The sequence below is a fragment of the Sphaerodactylus townsendi genome, linkage group LG02 (genome assembly GCF_021028975.2).
Source record: "Sphaerodactylus townsendi isolate TG3544 linkage group LG02, MPM_Stown_v2.3, whole genome shotgun sequence".
NCBI lineage: Eukaryota > Metazoa > Chordata > Lepidosauria > Squamata > Sphaerodactylidae > Sphaerodactylus > Sphaerodactylus townsendi.
The window spans coordinates 14,218,520-14,233,483 of NC_059426.1; the positions used below are offsets into that span (position 1 = coordinate 14,218,520).

At 46.0% G+C, this 14,964-nt stretch overlaps 1 long non-coding RNA gene across 1 annotated transcript in view; it reads left to right on the forward strand.

Annotated features, from left to right (window-relative positions):
* LOC125426802 overlaps nt 1-12,670 on the forward strand; it is a 52,113-nt gene extending 39,443 nt beyond the window's left edge. The window contains exons 2-3 of the long non-coding RNA XR_007243576.1: nt 10,982-11,216; nt 12,543-12,670. This is a non-coding gene — a long non-coding RNA (uncharacterized LOC125426802). The remainder of the gene's footprint in view (nt 1-10,981; nt 11,217-12,542) is intronic.
* Nucleotides 12,671-14,964: the final 2,294 nt, after the last annotated feature.

A 14,964-nucleotide genomic window follows, 5' to 3' on the forward strand; every position in this document is an offset into this window, starting at 1 on the left:
AACAATGGTCTTTTAGAGTGGGACCACTGCCTCCTTCAACCCACTCCGGAAAGACTCACTGCTCCGAGGAGCCATTGATGATCTTCAACAGGTGGGGTCGTGGCTTTCCCCTGGCAGGCTTTAATAAGCCAGGAGGAACGCGGATCCAGAGGACAGGTAGTAGAGTCTAACAGCAGCTGGGCCCTGTATGGGCACTGGCTGAGAGCAGGAAAACTGGGCCAAACAAGGGCCAGAAGGCAGGGAGCCTCCTAGTTCACTAATTGTATTCAACACAGCAGGAAAGTCCTGGCGGGCGATGCGATTTTATCTGCAAAGCTCATGAATGCCTCACAGCTAATAGCCAATTGAAAATTTGTAGAACCTGCAGGTAATGAGGTCATAGTCCGGATTAAGCGAAACAATTGTGCGGGCGAGGCTAGCAGATCGCGAGAAGGAGGAAAGCTCTCTTACCGCCTCTTTCGTCGCCATCATAAGGCCTTCATAAAGCGTCCTATAGGATGTTGGCGCGCTTCGTCGCGAGATTTCCTCACATAAGCTCTAGCCGTCTGAGCTCCTGCTTCATATGGCGTATTAGCTCCTCGGTATACCACCGGGCCAATACCATGAGCAGGGAGACGCCAGAGGGCGCCCGAGCTGTCACCGATGGCATCGGAAGCCAGGAGGCGTTCAGGTGCCCACCTGCTCATCGAGTGTGCGGCAGGTTCAGAAGTCCCGCAGAGCATTCAGGAAACCAAGTGGATCCATAAGTCTCAGCGGGCGGACATAAATCAGTCCGTCGCCTAGTCAGGGGAGGCATGGCACATCACCGAACCTTTAAGGGCATAATGGGTAGGACCATGGCACTCTATCAGTAGAGGATCGGCCATATTAATTCCCGACCCGAAGACCAAATCAGCGTGTGACCAGCCTGGTAGTGGGGCCAGAACTTACTAAGAAGGAGAGGCCAGCGTCATGCATAATTGACACCAGGTCTGCAGCTGCTACATGGCGGCATCAACATGGACATTAAAATCCCCCAAGACCAATAAGTCTGGGAACCTCAATGCCCAGTCAGACACCACCTCCAGCAACCATGGCGGGCCGTCCCTTAGTGCTGACGGTACACCAAGAGGACGGCCAACCTCTCCGTTGCCAACCCTCTAGACGACACACTCCATACCGGTGATCTGCGGGACCGGGATAGCCGTAAAGGGATGGAATCTTGGATGAACATTGCCACGCCCCGGCCCGATGTTCGCGATTGGTGGAAGTACCTTAGCGAAACCTGGTGGGGAAGCTTCCATTAAGCGACTGTCTCCCCTTCCGCGCACCCAGGTTTACGTTGATACAAGGTCCATCACGGTGCCTGAAATCACCCAGTACTACTGTTTTTATTGATGGTCTGGCATTGATCAACACCAGAACTGAAGCAGGGTGCTCCTGAACCGACCACCGCCGTTCTTGGAAGGATAGGTCGAGGAGGAGGTCAGAAGGTGAACGAGCATGCCCATATCTCGTTTGTCTTCTCATATAAGGCCACCGCCTACCGTACTTACCCCGTCCCATTAAAACTGGGATCCCCAGCCCCAATGGCGCCCCCATATCCCCACCACTCTCTGTTCCTCTAATAGCCTACTAACAATAAATTAAGACTTTATAGGTGGGACTAAGCTTACTACTAACTAATACTAGCTATAATAATAAATAAACCAAACATTCCACCTTACAACCATTGACTGACTGTCCACTGATTCTACAGTACATTAAGCAACTATTCCAACAATATATTGCTAACTAATTAACCAGACAAATGTGGGGTGGGGGGAGCGAAGTTTGCGCCAGTCCCTCAAATATAGCAGCTCAACACTCTCACTAGTGAGCTGCAGATGTAGTCGGTCGTAGGCACCTGCCTATGACCCACAAATAGATGCAGGGACTATGGGACGAGGTCAAAACCAGAGTCAACAAAGGGCGTCCATGGATGGTAGAAGGGAACAATGATCATCAGTTCCCTGCGCCCTCTGGTGGACAGAAGAGGCAAAACACGGGGCTCCCACCACCCGGCAAGCCACTTATTTGGATTCAAGCTTGAAGAGCTGTTGGATTGAATGTAGATAGAACAGGGCGGTAGCAGGGGGCCTCCGCCTCTGGCTACATCAGGTAAGTTCGATGCCGATTTACACCCTTCGCTGTTCCTCGGATCCCCGGCCTGCACGGTCCTCACACCACCGGCACGCCGAGTCTCGGGAGAGCAGCCGATGTCCTCGTAAGGGCAACCTATATCTCCGTTGCATCGACCGATCTTCCCAACTGTTCTCCAAAGCAGTCTGTCTCTCCAGTTGCACCAATCACACCTCCACCAGCCGCACTTTGGGGCCTTTGGCTCGCCGCGACCCACTCTCACTGCTCGACCGCCCGGGAACCCAAAGGGCAGAGGAGACACGCCGGGACTATGGCCTCCGTTGAGGCCGCAATCTCACCCACCAAAAAGAACGGCTCGTCGCCGCCGCTGCCGCCGCTGCCGCCGCCGCCCCAAACCGCTAAGGCGGTTTGCCAAAGGTCCTGCCGAGAGCCGCCGATATACCACCGGGAGTTGCAGGGGGAGAGCCTTCGTTGTTGTCGTCTCCCCCAACTCCAAACTCTCCGGTTCGCGGACGCAAGGTCCCTCGATACAGCAGAAGGGACCAAGGCAGGGGCTAAGGCCACGGAGAAAGCAACCCATACAGGAGGCGAGAAACACGGAGCACAAGGTGAGGAGAAGCAGGGTGGATTCGAGTACCTCATGCCGCAGTCGTTTCAGCTTCCAAATTTCGCTCCAGCTTTGTTTAATTGTTAAGTTGTTATCGAGTCCCACAGGTGTTAAGCGCCACAGTCAAGCCAACAAACTCTCTGTATAGGCTAAAACTAACTAACTAAAATCCGGAGAGAGCTTAATTAAAACTTAATGTAACGGAGCTCCGCTGCTGACGCTCCGTTGCGGACGCCATTTTAATATGAGAACAGGTTATGCCAATGTAATATGGCCGTTGTTGAGACTGTTCAAAATGTACTACTGGAATGTCCAATGTACGAGTCGTTACTCTCTATATACATCTGTCCATTGATAGAGAGCTCAAACAATGTCAGGCTACCATCTACTATGAATTTTCTACTCAACGGTTCCTGTGATCTCATATGTGAGAATGCTGCGAGTTTTTTGAGGAACTATTTGGTCAGGCGCAATCATTGCCTACATAGTAGTAACGGCTAAATTATCTTATGTGTGCATGAATGTTGTGAATGTTCAACGTTGTTTTAATGTATTTTAATATTTTAATGTCTCAGTTAGTAGATAAATGCCCCTTTTTACTAACTCTGTAATTTATAATGCCAATAAAGGCTTTGGAATTGGAAAGTTATCTCTCCTTATGCACTTGCCTTTTCATGACCATGTTTCAGTGGTACAGCTTGGTATGAAGAATGTCGCTGGTTCAATTCCCATCGCTTCCAGTTAAAAACCAAACAAACCAAACAATAGGGGATGTGAAAGACCTCAGCCTTGGGACTGTAGATAGCTGCTGCCAGTCTGAGTATACAATGCTGATTTGGATGAACCAAGGCTCTGATTCAATATAAGACAGCTTCATGTGTCCCTGCGTTCACCTGCTGTGATCATTTAGGAAGGATCAGCAACAAATTCCTAAATGATCACAATGTTATTAAGTGACATTTTACAAGTCAGACTGATGCAAACCAGTCATTATCATTTGTCACCTTTTAACAAAATGGGCAACGCTTCCTTCCCGAGGAAGGAAGAACAAACGGAATGCTCCGTCAATTGCTTATAGTATGGTGGAAATGTCATTATTTGCATTATGCAGCCCATAATTAGTTTCACCTCAGTTCTTTTGAAATGCTATCAGAATGGCAATAATCCAAGCTGAATGTATGTAAATTAATTAAGGGACGTTTGTTATTATGTTTTGTAACTGACTAAAGCGGAGCAGTTAGCTCCCTTAGGCACGGCAATGGAGAACAGCTGGTCATTTTTTTTTTCACCTCAAGACAAAAATTGGCGTTTGGTAATGAAATCTTGATCGCCTGCCATCTGTCTGCTAATATCAGCGGGCTCAGCATCATTTAATCAAGCCTCTCAATATCCTAGAAAAAGAGCAGCTAGGCCACACTGAAATCCTAGGGACTGTAATTTTACCCAAGAAAGAGGAACAGCCACGGAGTTCCGTGGCATTTCCAACCAAGTGGCAGCCTTCCACAGCGTTTATGAAGTTTAGCAATCTGGTCCCATCGCTGGTTTTAAACTCTGATGTTAGGTCCTTTTCGGATCAACACCAAGCAGATACACTTTTGCATTCTGCATCTTATCCAATTCTGCAGTGCCTGCAAGGCAGAGCTTTTCCACCAAGCCAGTCTGAGTAGAAGTTGAAGCAACTGAGTTGAACCAGCTGGAATACTGACCGGCCTCTCCCTCCCGCTTTCCCTCCCCTTTCCCTCTTCCTCCCCCTCTCTCCCCGCCCTCATCCTGATATAGTGGCATAGTGGCGTAGCGGTTAAGAGCAGGTGTACTCTAATCTGGAGGAACAGGGTTTGATTCCCTGCTCTGCTGCCTGAGCTGTGGAGATTTATCTGGGGAATTCAGATTAGCCTGTCCACTCCCACACACGCCAGCTGGGTAACCTTCGACTAGTCACTGTTCTTTTGAGCTCTCTCAGTCCCACCCACCTCACAGGGTGTTTGTTGTGAGGGGGGAAGGGAAAGAAGTTTGTAAGCCCCTTTGAGTCTCCTACAGGAGAGAAAGGGGGGCGTATAAATCCAACTCTTCTTCTTCTTTTCTTTCCTTTTCTGTGATATTATAGGTTCTAAGAAATTTGTAACTTGTTTTAACTTACCTAATGTATTTTATGGTGTGTAATACAAAGGCCTATTGTATGTAACATTGTTTTGGCCTTCTGTACACTGCCCAGAGCCCTTCGGGGGTGGGTGGTTTAAAATCAATCAATCAATCAATCAATCAATCAATCAATCAATCAATCAATCAATCAAATAAATAAATAAATAAATAAATAAATAAATAAATAAATAAATATTAGTGATAAAAAGAGGGGCTTGCTATGAAATCCAATAAATTGAATTGAATTGAATAAGAGCCATTTCATTTCCTTGTGGAAATCCCCCCCCCCCCCGGTTATGATGTTTTGTTTTGTTTTTTTAAAAAAAGCTTGGATATTTTTAATTGTTTGTATCTATTTTTTCTTTCCTAAATCTTTTTATGTTTTTTTCGTAATTTTTGGTGGAAAATTAAAACTATACAAAGGAGAGGGGGAAATATGTGAATATCTGAGAACACAACCCAAAGGAAAGGGAAGGTCAATGCGAAAGAGGCCACAAGTGCGTAAATAGTCTTTGCATTGTTTTGTAGAGGTGAAAGTCTGAGGTGAAAGAAAACATATGGCCCAGTTTGCCACAGAGTTAGTTCACTGGCTGCATGAGTATGGTTTTCCACACCTCTTGATCTCTGCAATGCCAAGGTCGATATTGGGAAACTGCATTACTTCTCAATTATAACAAAAAATGATCATCCTTTGAGGTCATGTTAAAAGGTCACCGAGATTCCCTTATACTAGAAATGCCCACTATGGGACTACATTCATGTATTTGGTGACATAATAACCATGCTATGGGTTATTTCAAATGATGTGTTTGTTGTACATTGAGAGGCAATTATATGGGAGTAATGTGAACAAGAAAAGCCACAGCCACTACCCAGAATTTTTGCCAAATTCACTTTCGCAATCAATGTCCATCACATTTGCCAATCGCTGGACAACACATCACAAATCACGATGTTATACTGGCATCATGAATCCCTCTTAATACCTATGTTACACACAGTGCCTCACACACCGACTGTAATCCCTGCAAAAAATCTCTGCAGTAAGATGCTATAATTAGCCCCGTATTTCACATGGAGAGCCAAGGCTGGTATCAGCTTGCCTAATGGTCTGCTCCACTCTGACTGGCAGTCTCCGCGTCTCACGCAGAGATCTTTCACATGCCTGCTGAGATCTTTTTAAATGGAGGTGCCCAGAATTGAACCCGAGACCTTCTGCATGCAAAATGAGTTCTGCCACCGATCTTTGGCCCTCCCCTGCCGAGATCTCCAAAGGGTGCAATCGATCACTAAGAATAAAAGAACGATCCTCTCGTTTCACACTCTCTGCAAAAAAACATCATAAAATATTAGCTAGCATACCCTGCACTCTGTTCAATAAGAATGTCAGGCTGCGCCATTCTTGGCCTGCCAGAGCGCACGTATCCAGACCAGCAACAGCTGGGCATTCCATTTCCACTGCCCCAAGGCCATGGGGCCTCTTTTCTTTGTTTGCATGTAACTAGTTCAATAGAGCTTACCAAGTACTTCTTACCTTTAGTCTTTTCCCCACTTACCTGCTGCTGCGCCCTACTCTCCCCCCAAAGCGCAAGGGTCCCCCAGCACTCCCCACTACAGGGGCGGCAACAATGCAGCCGCCCCGCCGCTGCCGCTGTCGCGCCCCCTCAGCACACGTCATTCCTGGCGCTCCTCAAAATGGCGCCTTATGATGATCCTTGAGCGTGGGAATTAGGAAGCTCCAGGAGCATGCCAAGTAATGACGCGCGCTGAGTTCGCCCTTACAGCAATGCTGAAGTTGAGGTAAAGTGGGGAAACGACCTTTCTTTCACAGGGAGTAACTCGCCTTTCTCAAAACAATGAATCTGTAGTACTGCTTTCTCATGCTGATATTGGGGGAATGCAAAGGTGGGGGCTTGATGGGTTGAACCAAACTGGAACCTTAAAGTATATACTGGGGCCAGGGAGTTTGAATCTCAGATTCAGCTACCTGGCCGTTGGGCTGACACATTTCTGATTAAAGCTCTTGAACCTTCTCTGAGTCTTATCATTGACTGGAGCACCAGACCCTTACAAAGAACAGCCCTGTCTCTTGTTATAATCTCTCAGGCAGGATAATTGTGGGTAATATTCACAGGAATTTCTGCCTGCTTTTTTAAAAAAAAATTATTCAAGCTATTCACAATTTCCCCTTTAGTTCCCAGCAGTCAGTCTAATCTTGACATTTTAAATATCTATGGAAAGAAAATGATTTCAAAACAACAACAAATAAACAGGAAACCACAGCTACTTAATAACAAGGCTTGCTACAAAAATGAAATTGAAATATGGGTGGTGTAATAGAGACTTAAAGATGCTGACGAATCCTTAATTAATTGGACCCACATAAAAACCTCAATTGTGATTAATATGAAACTGGATTCTTATCCTTCTTTTGTGTGTCAGCTCCCCACTCCCATACTAATTTTCTGAATATATTCTTCAATCCAGCGATGATGATTTCCCAAATCTGTGCATGGGTAGAGTCATAGAATCGTAGAGTTGGAAGGGGCCCTCCAGGCCATCTAGTCCAACTCTCTGCTCAATGCAGGATCGGCCTGGTCTAGAGCATCCCCAAAAAGTATTTATCGTTTAGTTTCCAATGCTTCTTTGAGTGCCTGCCAGTGACACTAATGATGCCAGTGAATTTTTCATTTTTCCCCCAATGCCATTTGGGGTGGCAGTGGGCAACCAGAGGCAAAGGAAGGATTGGGTGTCCTTACTCATGTCCTGTGGCTTTGGACAACTAGTCCAACAGGATTCTGGACCAGCCCTAAGATGCAACTTGTCTTGTTTTATGTATTTAAACTGTATTTCTTGTATTGCATTTGATTGCATTTTGACTTGTTATAAGCTACTTCGGGTCCTATTAATGCAGGCTACAATCCTAACAGCATTTTCCTGGGATCAAGCCCAATGTGGGATATTTCCAAGAAGATCTGTTGAAGAGTACTCTGTAAACATACCAAATGGATCAGAACGTACCCTAATGGTGATAGCAAGCCAAGTCAGGTTATCATGGAAACAACTCTGAACACTGCAATTGAATTTAACCCTCAAGGACAGACAAGTAAATGTTTGTTTTCCTTACCTTTGGTTTGAAAATATATGCAGTTTCTGTGTAACAGGGGGATACACAGTTGAGGCCAATCTATTGGTGGTCCCTGGCCCCTCAAAGATGCGGCTGGCCTCCACACGGGCCAGGGCCTTTACAGCTCTGGCCCTGGCCTGGTGGAACGCTCTTCCTCCAGCTGTCCGGGCCCTGCGGGATCTCGGTGAGTTCCGCGGGGCTTGTATGACAGAGCTGTTCCGCCGGGCCTTTGGAGGATCCGGCCGCTGATGGTGCCCCCCCTCTTTTATTGGCCCCTTACACCTGGGCCTCTGTCATCTAACAGGACCTGTCGTCCCTCCCTCTTGGGAGAGGATTTTGAAACTGGGGTTGTCGGATGCCACTTATACCTATATTTATTGTAGTTACTATATTCAGTCTTTTTATTGTTTTTACCGCTGCTTTTAAAAATGTTTTAGTTATTTATGATTGTATTTGTCTATTTGTTGTGCACCGCCCAGAGCCCCTTGGGGATAGGGCGGTATAAAAATCCAAAGAATAAATAAATAAAAATAAAAATAAAAAACCCTGTCCAACTTGGGTGTGATCGTGGTAGCTTCAGGCTGTTGGCCAGAGATGATGGCCAGCAAACTCAGCTCTGCCTGTCTAAAGCGATTATTTCTTTTAATGGCTGAAGTGAACGAACATCTGAGAAAATAAAAACCAATAAAGAATTTCAGTCCAGGGTCAATCCCTCATGCCCAGCAGGAAGTGTTTTCTCAAAGGATCAACAATGTGTCACCAATTATCTCAAGCCAATTGTCACAGGGGTCAAAAACGTCAGCCCTTCCTGAGATAAATTTCCCGCTCGTTTCATTTCGGTGAGTCACTGGCCTCAGGTAGGATCAGACCAGGGATGATTAGTTCCTTACATATAAGAGAACAAATGTACCTCTGATTAAATATCTCCCTTACTGACAGCCTAGGCTCTTCCTATCACTAGCAATTTACTCTTTTTGTCGGAGGACTTGAAAGGGTGTTCAAATGTTAATCAATCTTAGCCTTGCCCATCGCCGAGCTGTTCCCTGAAAAGAGCTAAATTAATCCATCACATGATGTTAAAATAAGGTCCCTGAGCTAAATGTATGGGAGGCTGATATGGTGACCTTATGATGACTATCACGGAATGCTCCAAAAATCCTTTGATGTATTATTTATTTTATTTTATTAGATTTGTTAACCCACCCTTTCCTGACTAACGCTCTTTAACGCTCTTTCCTGACTAACGCTCTTCCTGACTAACTCCTCTTTAGTTTGGAGAGGAGACGTCTGAGGGGGGATATGATTGAAGTCTATAAAATTATGCATGGAGTAGAAAATGTTGACAGAGAAACATTTTTCTCTCTTTCCCACAATACTAGAACCAGGGGGCATCCATTGAAAATGCTGGGGGGAAGAATTAGGACTAATAAAAGGAAACACTTCTTCACACAACGTGTGATTGGTGTTTGGAATATGCTGCCACAGGAGGTCGTGATGGCCACTAACCTGGATAGCTTTAAAAAGGGTTTGGACAGATTTATGGAGGAGAAGTCGATCTATGGCTACCAATCTTGATCCTCCTTGATCTGGGAGATTACCATGCCATAGCAAGACCAAGGAGTGCTTTCCGAGAACTAACAGCTACGAAAAGAAGGCCATTGCTTTCACCTCCTGCATGTGAGCTCCCAAAGGCACCTGGTGGGCCACTGCGAGTAGCAGAGTGCTGGACGAGATGGACTCTGGGCTGATCCAGCAGGCTAGTTCTTATGTTCTTATGTTCTTAACGCTCAGGGCGGTTTATACACGTTATATTAAAACAGCATGCAATTATACTAATTTAACATGAAAACAAGCTGACCTGTTATAACAAGCATCGGTAATTCGTAAGATGGTGAACAATAAAATCTGAGCCTAAAAGCCTAAGATCTCTCACCCCAACATCCTGTCAGATTCCAGTATTCAGGACGGGGAAGAGGAGATATCAAACCTTCAGATTACGGGGAAGGTTTAAACTGGAAGAAACTGGGGGGAAGCTCAACAAAAATAAATTAAGGTTAAAGTTTGGAAGGTCAGCAAGATGGATTGGACATATGAGTGACCTCAACCAAAAGCCTGATGGAACTTCTCCATCTTACAAGCCCTACAGAACTGGTTTGGGTCCCTTAGGGCCCTGGTCTTTGCTGACAGAGCCCTACCAAACTGGAGCCAGGGCCAAAAAAGCCCTGACTGTGGTTGAGGCTAATTGAATGTCCTTGGGGCATGAGACCACCAAAAGCAGTGATGGCGAACCTATGGCACGGGTGCCAGAGGTGGCACTCAGAGCCCTCTCTGTGGGCACGCGCACACAGAGTTCGTCATGTGGGGGGCGGAAAATCTCCCCACACACTCACATCTAGGCTGGCCTGGGCCACTGAGCACGATGTGCGCACACCGCGGTGAGCAGGGACGACTCGGCTGGCGGGCCTGGTGCCTGTGCTCCAGGTGGCTGCTGCCCAAGGGGGGGGGCAGAGGAAGCAGAGATGCTAGGCACAGAGCGGTGTGCACGGGACTTGCTGGAGGCTACAGCAGGCTGGCCCCTGCTTGAGTGGGTGGGGCAGAGGAAGAGGGAGCCAACCAGTTTTTTCTAAACGAAAACTTCAGCATTCAGGTTAAATTGCCGGGTTGGCACTTTGCGATAGATAAGTGGGGTTTAGGTTGCAATTTGGGCACTCGGTCTCAAAAAGGTTCACCATCACTGACCAAAAGGTTACTACCTCCTGGCAAGCAAGCAGTTGGTGAAGTGGGGATGTTAACAAGTTTGCAACAACTCCCGTTCAGTTCAAACATTCAGATTTCTGTTATGGTTTCTCTCCAGTCAAGATAGGGATGCCCCCCCGCCCGATGGGAGCTGGAATTACAGCTCGTCTACCTTGACCACAGAGATCAGTTTGCCAGAGTTTTTGTAAGTTTTGGCCCAATTTTTCTGATATTGTACACATTTATTTAAGATGGCTCCTCGAATAAGCCTCCAGGCAAGTCCCGAATTCTGATCCTCTGAAGATGCCAGCCACAGATGCAGGCGAAACGTCTGGAGAAAATGCCACTAGAACAACGGCCATGCAGCCCGGGAACCACACAGCACCCCACCAGGCGAAACATTGAAGTAACAGCTTGCAACAGGACACAGGTGTGTTATACCAAGATGACTCAAGCAATTGAAAGCAACAACACACATACATAAAGGTGATTTATAAGACAATTCTATTTAAGTGCCTCTTTTTTTTCACATCCTCCAGATGGGAGGGGTGGATCCCCTGAAATTACAACTTCTTTCCTTGACATCAGAGATCGTTCCCCTGGAGAAAATGGATGCTTTTGAGGATGGTGAAAAGGCAAACTCTCTGCTGGGGATAATTAGGAAAGGAGTTGATAATAAAACTGCAAGGATTGTCGTGCCCTTATATATAAAGCCGTGGTGCGACCGCACTTGGAGTACTGTGTTCAGTTTTGGTCGCCGCGTCTCAAAAAGGATATCGAAGAGATAGAAAAAGTGCAGAGAAGGGCAACGAGGATGATTGAAGGATTAGAGCACCTTCCTTATGAGGAGAGGCTGCAGCGTTTGGGGCTCTTTCGTTTGGAGAGGAGGCGGCTGAGGGGGGATATGATGGAAGTCTATCAAATTATGCATGGGGTAGAAAATGTGGACAGAGAGACATTTTTCTCTCTTTCCCACAATACTAGAACCAGGGGGCATTCCTTGAAAATGCTGGGGGGAAGAATTAGGACTAATACAAGGAAACACTTCTTCACGCAACGTGTGATTGGTGTTTGGAATATGCTGCCACAGGAGGTGGTGATGGCCACTAACCTGAATAGCTTTAAAAAATGGTTTGGACAGATTGATGGAGAAGAAGTCGATCTATGGCTACCGATCTTGATCCTCCTTGATCTCAGATTGCAAATGCCTTAGCAGACCAGGTGCTCGGAAGCAGCAGCAGCAGAAGGCCATTGCTTTCACATCCTGCATGTGAGCTCCCAAAGGCACCTGGTGGACCACTGCAAGTAGCAGAGTGCTGGACTAGATGGACTCTGGGCTGATCCAGCAGGCTTGTTCATATGTTCTTATGGTTTTTTTGACACTGTACCCCACTGGGGCCCCTTTCCTCTATAGGGCAGGAGTTTCCCATCCTGGAGTTGGACAACCCTATTTTCCCACCCTCCACCTGACCCCCCTGAGTCAGGATCGCCCTTCTTCCAACTCATTTTAGTCAGGATTCGATACCAACTCCTGTTTTGTACAAAAACTGCACAGAAGAACTCAATAGGTTAGGAAAATTGGCTCAAGGTAATGGGGCAGCATGAAAACAATTTTCGGACCATTTATGAAGGTTAGAGAAAAAAATTAAAAATACTTATTTGTACATAGATACTGTAGCATGAAATCCAATTCAGCTTACTCATCGAAAATAGTATGTTCCCGGAGAAATTCTGACCCTGTGTTTCTATAGAAGAGTTTGTACACAGGGAAAAAACCAAGTGTTTTTATTTTGTTTTGTTTTTCTGGTACAGGTTGTTTTATTTGCAGACCTCAGTCAGCACAGAACTAAAAGAAGGATTTTTATGTGCAGAGTGAAATAGTGCAATAAATTTGGGGAAGGGCTGTGGAGAATAATATAACACAGGAGCTGTAGAGAAAGGTACGTATAATTTCACTCTTCTTCATGGTCCACATAGGGAGTTACTTTGCTCTTATCCTTCTTGTACAATTTTTTTTAACCCTTCCACAGCTGCAACTTCTGTAGAAACAAGGCAGGAGATAATAGTGGCTTGAAGTAGGCACGAGTGATGATGTCGTCCTGAATGAAGAGATTCCCGTTTTAAACCAAAGCTGCAATATGGCAGCAAGATTGAAATTTCTAATCAGTCAGGTACAGTTTCTGTCAAGTGATATTACTGGCTTTGTCATCAAACTGATTGGCCAATAACATAGTGAATGAGAATGGAGAAAATTGACAAGGTACTTGGTAAGCATGCAGTTTATTTTGATTTTTTTATTATGAAAGTTGAGGTTTTTTAAAGACAGTACAGAAATGTTTGGTTGGGAGGATACTAAGGCAGATTCCGCATGGGCCAAAAACAGTGGTGTGAAAATGGTGTGAAAATGGTGTAAACCTTTTTATACCATTTTAAACCCTTTTACACTGTTTTTGCACTGTTTTCACACCACTGTTTTTGGCCCATGTGGAATCTGCCTAAGGGACGAAGGAAGGATAATGAAAGAAAAAGAAGAATTTGGATTTATAACCCCCTTTCTCCCCTGTAAGGAGACTCAAAGGGGCTTACAAACTCCTTCCCCTTCCTCTCCCCACAATAAACACCTTGTGAGGTTGGTGGGGCTGAGAGAGTTCTGTCCCATGGTCATCCAGCAGGAATGTAGGAGCGGAGATACAAATCAGATGCATCATATAAGAGTCCACCACTCAGGTGGAGACGTGGTAATCAAACTTGGTTCTCCAGACTAGAGTCCACCTGCTCTTAACTACTACACCATGCTGTCCCTCAATTGGGTGTAGTGCAGGGCTGTATGGTCTATGGCAGGGGTAGGGAACCTGCGGCTCTCCAGATGTTCAGGAACTACAATTCCCATCAGCCTCTGTCAGCATGGCTAATTGGTAGGGGCTGATGGGAATTGTAGTTCCTGAACATCTGGAGAGCCGCAGGTTCCCTACCCCTGGTCTATGGTTATTCTCTTGCTCTCCTTTCAAACACCTAAATTGTAAATGAACAATACCCCTCCCCTGCCAACTGCTTCTTCAAATGCATATTTCCCCCCCCCCAAAAAAAATCTGTATATCTATTTTAATGTGGGGATAGGAATGAATCTTGTAGTAAATATACTAGGAAACCACTGTACCCTGGCCACTAAATAGACTCTAGTATTCAAAATTATTGTAAATACTTTAATAAAAGTATATGTGCAAAATAGTAAAAAAAAAGTGCTTAGCATACAATTCCAAACATATAACCCATACCCCAACAATCATTACCCCATATGTCCCGGTTCAACCTCTGCATTCAGCAGAGGCCAATTAACTGGAGATCCCTCGCCCTTCAATGACGCGGCTGGCCTCCACTCGGGCCAGGGCCTTTACGACCCTGGCCCCAGCCTGGTGGAACACTCTACCACCAGCTTTCTGGGCCCTGCAGGACCTTGGAGAGTTCCGCAGGGCCTGTAAGACCGAATTGTTCCGCCGGGCCTTTGGAGAGACCAGCCGCTGATGCGGACGGTGCCTCTGTCCCCCCCACCTCCGATTACAGGGGTCCTTAACATCAACAAGACCCACTATTCCGTTCTGGGGAGGGTCGTATATGGGTTTCGTGGGACGTGGTTTTAGAATGTAACTGTTTTAAATTGTATGTATATATTTTTATATATAATATTTATATTGTTCACCGCCCTGAGCCCTCCGGGGATAGGGCGGTATACTAAATCTAATAAATAAATAAATAATAAAATAATAAACATATACAGTATATATACACCCAGAATACAGCCGAGAAGTCCAGGAATAAATATCTCAAAGCCCTCATGTAAAATTAATATTGTCCTCTTTGGCAGTCGTTGCAAGGAGCAGCAGTGGCGTAGGAGGTTAAGAGCTCATGTATCTAATCTGGAGGAACCGGGTTTGATTCCCAGCTCTGCCGCCTGAGCTGTGGAGGCTTATCTGGGGAACTAGATTAGCCTGTACACTCCCACACACGCCAGCTGGGTGACCTTGGGCTAGTCACAGCTCTTCTGAGCTCTCTCAGCCCCACCCACCTCACAGGGTGTTTGTTGTGAGGGGGGAAGGGCAAGGAGATTGTCAGCCCCTTTGAGTCTCCTGCAGGAGAGAAAGGGGGGATATAAATCCAAACTCCTCCTCTTCTTCTTCTTCAAAGCATGGAAATGTCCAAGCAACCAATAAAACAGTCAAATATCTAAAGATACAGA